The sequence below is a fragment of the Suricata suricatta genome, chromosome 1 (genome assembly GCF_006229205.1).
Source record: "Suricata suricatta isolate VVHF042 chromosome 1, meerkat_22Aug2017_6uvM2_HiC, whole genome shotgun sequence".
Classification (NCBI taxonomy): domain Eukaryota; kingdom Metazoa; phylum Chordata; class Mammalia; order Carnivora; family Herpestidae; genus Suricata; species Suricata suricatta.
In genome coordinates this window covers 38,024,754-38,031,042 of record NC_043700.1, presented here as the reverse complement: position 1 = coordinate 38,031,042, position 6,289 = coordinate 38,024,754, and the positions used below count along the sequence as shown (strand labels likewise).

Here is a 6,289-nt window from a genome sequence, read left to right as displayed (position 1 = left end):
CAAAAGAATAGGCTTTTTTGATGCTGGATTAATGTAAATGCAGCACCAGTCACTTCTGCTAGCTGAGAGAAAGAAAGAGGGAGAGGGACGGAGAGGGACGGAGAGGGAGAGAGAGAGGGGGAGAGGGGGAGAGGGGGAGAGGGAGAGGGAGAGAGGGAGAGGGAGAGGGAGAGGGAGAGAGGGAGAGAGAGAGGGAGAGAGAGAGAGGGAGAGAGGATGATTCTAAAATGAGCCAGAGGGTAATCAGACCCTTTGTCTCTGACAATTAACCCAAAGCACGCTACAGGAAGTGCACTGGTTAGCTAAAGTTAGAGAAACAGTGGCCTCTTACAGAGCCCCAGATGTCACACTGATTATATATGGTTTGAAAACTTGTAGTTTACTTTGATAGTCATTCAAGTGAAAATGCAAGGTGAGAGGGCTACAACAGAAAAGCCATCTCAAGCCTAATTATTTCATTTTTCTAAGTAAAGCCATGAAGTTCCCATTCTGTTATTATCCTCTCTTCTTCCTCCCCAACAGTGTTTATCTGCCTCCTGCAATGGATTTTAAAAATGCAAGCATACTCTAATGAGGTTTGTGGGGAGCTGCCAGAAGAGCTTCCAGAAGAAAAGACACGTGCCTTGACCTGCAAGATCAGCCACCTGCACAGCTGAGCTGCGGTATCACTCCTGGCACAGCAGGGCTGCATTATCACTCCCAGCCCAGGGCCTGTAGGCTGGGCCTTCTTATTGGTTTCCCAGGTGTTGTGCTTTTAGTTTCTCCCTTGTCCTCGCCCTTGTTTCTTAGCAACTGACTTATGTCAGCTGCCCGCCTTCTACCTTTTATAAGACGTACGTGGTTTCTCAATAAACGAGGCTTGATCAGAGACTTGTCTTGCCTCCATTCTCTGTGTCCCCCTGCCCCCCAATTCTCCCTCCCTCCCTCAGGACCTGCGTTGACCGACCTGCTGGACGGGTCAGAGGTTCAGCTTTTTAAAAAGTACTGTCAATGTGCGTATTTTTTCCCTAATGTTTCTGGCATCATCTACAGTGATATCATAAGCCAGCAATCTTACAATATTTATTTTGACAACCTATATAGACAAATAACATACAACTGGGGAAGCCCTTCCATCACTATATGAAGCAGTTTTGTCCACTTGGCAACATAAAATATAGGCAAGAATCACAAACACTGAGAGATGGTAAGAGGTAGTGGGAAAGTTCTTCCACTGTTTGCTATGTTCATCAATTTTCTCTTATGCCATTTTCACAAATGTGAGCACAGCCAAGACAATCAGCATATGTGAGTCTAATAACAAGCTGATCCTAAAGAAAACCAGACAGAGGTTGCACCCTGGCCCTTTTCAGATTTGGTATTTATTGGGGTTTGGGATCTTTGTATTTAGGGACCTCCAAACCTCTCCCTGGAGGACTCTAGTGTGCTTCACCTGTAATATGGCGGAGCAAAATCCAAAACAGATAGTGATGGCAAACGTGGCAAAGCCAATGTAGATTGCAGGGAGAAGAAACAATATTTCAGGAGAGTTCCCTGAATGTTTAGTAGAACATTTTTGGTGAAAACATCATGTATGTAAATGTAAAATAAATTCCAAGATAAGCCAACTGTCAGAAACTTATCTACCTATTGAGGATAATTCTATGGTTTTTTATTTAAGTGATAGTACAAGGTCATGTGAAATAACATAGTTAGCAGAAAACTTTGAGTCAAAAGACCATTTTACCGCCTCATATTGCCCCAAATAAGGAGCCCTGTCACGTCCTATTATCTGTTCACTAAGCACAACGTCAAGAACTATCATGGATCAGTATCAATATCAAGATTCTAAGAATTATTCTACTGGTTTTCAATTTTGTGGTCTTATTTTCTTTCCTAGAAATATTTTGTTTAGTTATACAAATGTTTATTAAAAATTCTCAACACATAGATGTTTTGTAATGTCACTGGATGGTCCATTTCTGCTTATGCCTGAATGCATAGTCAATGAAAACATTTAGCAGTCATAGTGGAAAATCAAGAGGAATCTTGGCAAAGGTTTCCTTGTGGTTAACAAACTTAATGAAGAACTTCGTACAATGGAATGCTGTTTGTAGTTGTGACATAACTGCATTCTCACCTACTTCTGGAGTTGCTTCTGTATGTATCTGAGCTGTAAGCATTTTCCAAAATTAAACTACCTTACAGAGAAGTATTCTGATTTCTTCCAGTAAAGGTGTACTCTCTGCTGTGTTGTTGCAGTTCTTCAATCTTTACCTCTATTCCCTTTATCCTATAAAAATCACCTCTCCATCTCTGCCATTCCTCTAAATCTACTCCCCTCCACTGATATTTTCCAAGTCAAATAGAGAAGGATGTACCTATTATATATTTTATTTTTAAACAGTTACAAGGGATGCAATGCATCTAAAGATTTTAAACAGTAGTAGTTGATCTCATTTCTTTTTCTTTTCTCCTAAATACTTTTTTCTTATTATAAAAGAAAAAAAGCCTCATTGTACAAAATTGAGAAGATCCAGAAAAGTACAAAGTACAAAAGTGATAATACAAGTCAGCTATCTTACCATTGGCCAGAGATAATCATTCTTAGTGTTTTCTTCCAGTACTTTTTCTATTCATATATTTATTTTTTAATAATGTTCAAATAGTATTGTGTCTTGTTTTTTCTACCTACCTTTATTTTGAATATTTATGTACCCATATTTTTCAAAAGTGATTTTCATTTCCACATAATAATCATAATTTATTTACTTCTTCCTCCATTGTAGAATATTTAGCTTTTCCCAATTTTTCATTATTTTAACTAATGTTATTGAAAACATCTTTCTAGACACTTAAATTGCCCGTTTATTAAAGCAACTGATTAATCTAATGTTCTACATATATAACAAGTTTCAGTCACATGTGACATGAGAGTTGCTGTCACATCCTGCCATGACATTTTCTTCAGATGAGGGGTCCAGAAAGATCATATGACTTGCCTGAGGTCACAAAACTAGTTGTCCCTTAATTGTAGCCATACCCTAAAACCACCTAAATGACCTTCCTGCCTCTGGGACCTCCTTGTTCTAATCTTGCTTGTACACCTGCACATTACCAGAAAGATATTTCTTTTTGCCATTATCTAGCTCACTGACTTCTTAGTGAAACTCTACATGTAATATAAAACCCTTTGCCTGGCTCTCAAAACCCCATTTCCTGCAACGAATCTTACCTCATCCATTCCCCTCTCTGTCTGTTCACTATCCCATTCTTGGCTTCTTGTCTTCTCCTTATAATATTTACCCCATTCAGAATACTCTTGTTTCCTTTCATCTCTTCAAATTTTACTCAATCCTCCAAAGCCTAGTTCAGGTCTCATTTACTCCATGAAATAGAATGAGCTTCCCATTGGATCTGACCAACTTGCATTCCCATTGGATTTTAAGTTGGCCAACTTATATCTAAAACCCCGCTTTGCTACTTTTGTTGGAATAGTTGAGGGACATAATTAACTCCTCTGAGCCTATTTCTACATACAGAAATATGAACGATTATACTAATACCCATCCTCTGTCAATGTCCCAGGATCCTGAGGATTGAATGTATGTTACAAAGTTTTGGTAAGCTGCCAAGTGCTATACAGATAAGAGAAAGTATTATCTACACTTTGAAATGCTTTGGTATCCAGGTTTGTACCAAATAATATAGCACTAAATTATGTTCTGTCCCATTATACCCTCTCATTGTTTTATATTTGTTAATCACTTTTTCCTCAGCTTGGCTATAAAGTCTCTGAATGTAATACAGTATCTTATATTACTTCTATATCCCTGGAGCCTATCACTGCACATTGTCTTAATGACTGCTAGTCATATAGAGATGAGTTACAGCTGGTAAGGTCTAGCTATGGTTCACATTGGAATTAGATATAGATGAAAGAGTCCTAGCTTTCTGTAAGTCATCTGGAAGAAGATAGTCTTACCCTTTGGGGAGTCCTAGAAGACTGGCAGCAAAATTAGCATACACATTTGTGAACGCTATGAAAATGTACTCTTAACTTGGATCTTGCCTTTCAGTGATATTTACTGAATTTTCAGTCATTCTTAGGTGAATGCAAAATACACATTCTGAAATCAGAAAGCAGAAGCAAGTATGTCCTGTAGACATTTGGGAATAATACCCAGATCTTTGGATATCTTTATCAGAAAGCTCAGGCTACCTCATCATGATGTGTCATTAAAGATGATCTGATGATCTTCTTATAAATTACTCATTTAGTCTGAAATTCATTTCTCAGTTTTGACTATCTAATTACTAGAGACATGAAGAACATTTCCTCTAATAGGCTTACCCTAAAAAAGCTAGGTTACAGTTAGGGTTAGTGAAAGGAAATGGGGTCACTGTTATGTTTAGGTTCCTAGTTGTGGTTACAGTTAGGTTGGTGGCTAGAGTTAGGGTGAAGGACTCAGTTGAAAATGGTGTGTAGGTCTAAGTATACAAATGTAGATTTCTGCTAGGGTTAGTGTTACACTTAGGGTTGGGTTTAGGATTAGAGTTAGGGTAAGTCTACAATTTAGGGTTAGAGTTAAGTGTAGGGTTAGGTTAGATTCCTAGATACAAAGGACACTTTTACAAAAAGGTTTTCCTGAAAATTCCACTTTGGATAGTAAAAGATGACAGGATTTTTAGTTTTCCAAATTCCCAAGAACTAGTAAAATACTGTTGGTAAAGAACTTTTTACAGCAGTCCAAGACTAAATGCAACTATATAGTTTTTCATAGTCTATCAGAGTGATTTTTTAAATCTCTAATACTGAAAAGGCAAGTAACACTTTTAATGTCAATGTTAACACCTCCAATTTCAGTTTGAAGATTGTATTTAGTTTGTACTGCCCTCTTCCCCCACCCAGGTATGCCCAATGCCCGACATAAAAACTGACACCATTGAAGAAAAAAACCATAATCTAGAATTTACCTACATTTCTATAGAAAGCTGTATCTTAAAATAAACTATATTTTTGAAGTACTAGTCAGTTTTCCAATGCCTTAAACAGAAAACACAATCTGTTTTTCATAGAATCATGTTTCCAAATTGTTAGATGTCACTCACATCTGTATTTCTAGTCCAGACTTCTTTCTCTAACTTCAAACTTGGATTTTCATGGCACCTAAATTTCAACAGGTCCAAAAGTGAATCCACTGTTTCCATAGCCCTCACCCAATTCACCATTCCCTTTAATGGCAGTCCTATTTTCTAAGTGCTCTCAAACAAAAACTTTCTCTCAACTCTTTTTTCCTCACCTCCCACTGTCCCCCTCCATTGTAAAAATTCTCTCAAATCCCTCTCTGTCTTCTATTAGACCTTTATCATCTCTTGCCTAAATCATTGTAACAGATTCTTAAGTAATCTTCAAATACTTTCCTGACTTTCAACTTCTTTGTCCAATCTATCCCTCTACATTTTCACCAAAATGTAACACCTTTGCTGAAAATCTTTCCTTGATTGCCTTTTAGAGCTTCTTCTGCAAAAACTTTCTCACTCCTTTGTTCCCCTGGAATTTTCTAGCTCCTCCTTTCCATAACTCCATACCTTGAACATTTATGGTTGTACTTACCACACTTCATTACACTGGTCTCCCTGGAGTAAATGGTAAACTTCTGGAAGCTGAGACTATCTCATTCATTCCTACATTACAGTGCACTGTAGTGTACGGTGAGTGCCCACAAAACTTAGCTGAAAGAAAATAGCTTCCAAGACTGTGAAATAACTCTCACAGATCCTCTTTATATATTAGTACAGCCAGTCCCAAAATAAAACTTTTGCTGTGTAAGGTTTCTTTAAAAAGCACACCCTGCATCTTAACAGGAAGTTACAGATTAATAAACAGCTGACAGAACAAACTGAATAGCATCCAATGAATCACGAGTTGACTGTTCAATTTCTGCTAACTAGATGCAGGGAGAGCATAAAGATGAAGACAAAACATTATTACTCTTTGACAGAAGATTTTGCAAGATGCTCCAAGGCTCTCGTTATCACCATGGTGATAATTCAGACACAGTAAAAAGACCATAACAAAAATGAATTTGAAGGATACATGAGTACCAAACTGGATTAATACCATGTTTGCTGCCACAGAATATCCACTACATCCTACCTCATCCACTGTGTAGTGGAGAACCTTACATGCGGTATATACTCAGTCTTTTCCTTCACGAGAATTTGATGAATATACAGACAATATTTGGTTTTTGGTAACCACTGGCTGTACTGCAGTAGAACTAAGAAAGGTGGGCTAGTTGCAAAA

At 37.8% G+C, this 6,289-nt stretch overlaps 1 long non-coding RNA gene across 1 annotated transcript in view; it reads right to left on the bottom strand.

The window, feature by feature from the left end:
* LOC115293537 overlaps positions 1 to 5,630 on the bottom strand; it is a 47,645-nt gene extending 42,015 nt beyond the window's left edge. The window contains exons 1-2 of the long non-coding RNA XR_003909507.1: positions 5,597 to 5,630; positions 5,092 to 5,149 (exon numbers count right to left, since the gene is read on the bottom strand). This is a non-coding gene — a long non-coding RNA (uncharacterized LOC115293537). The remainder of the gene's footprint in view (positions 1 to 5,091; positions 5,150 to 5,596) is intronic.
* Positions 5,631 to 6,289: the final 659 nt, after the last annotated feature.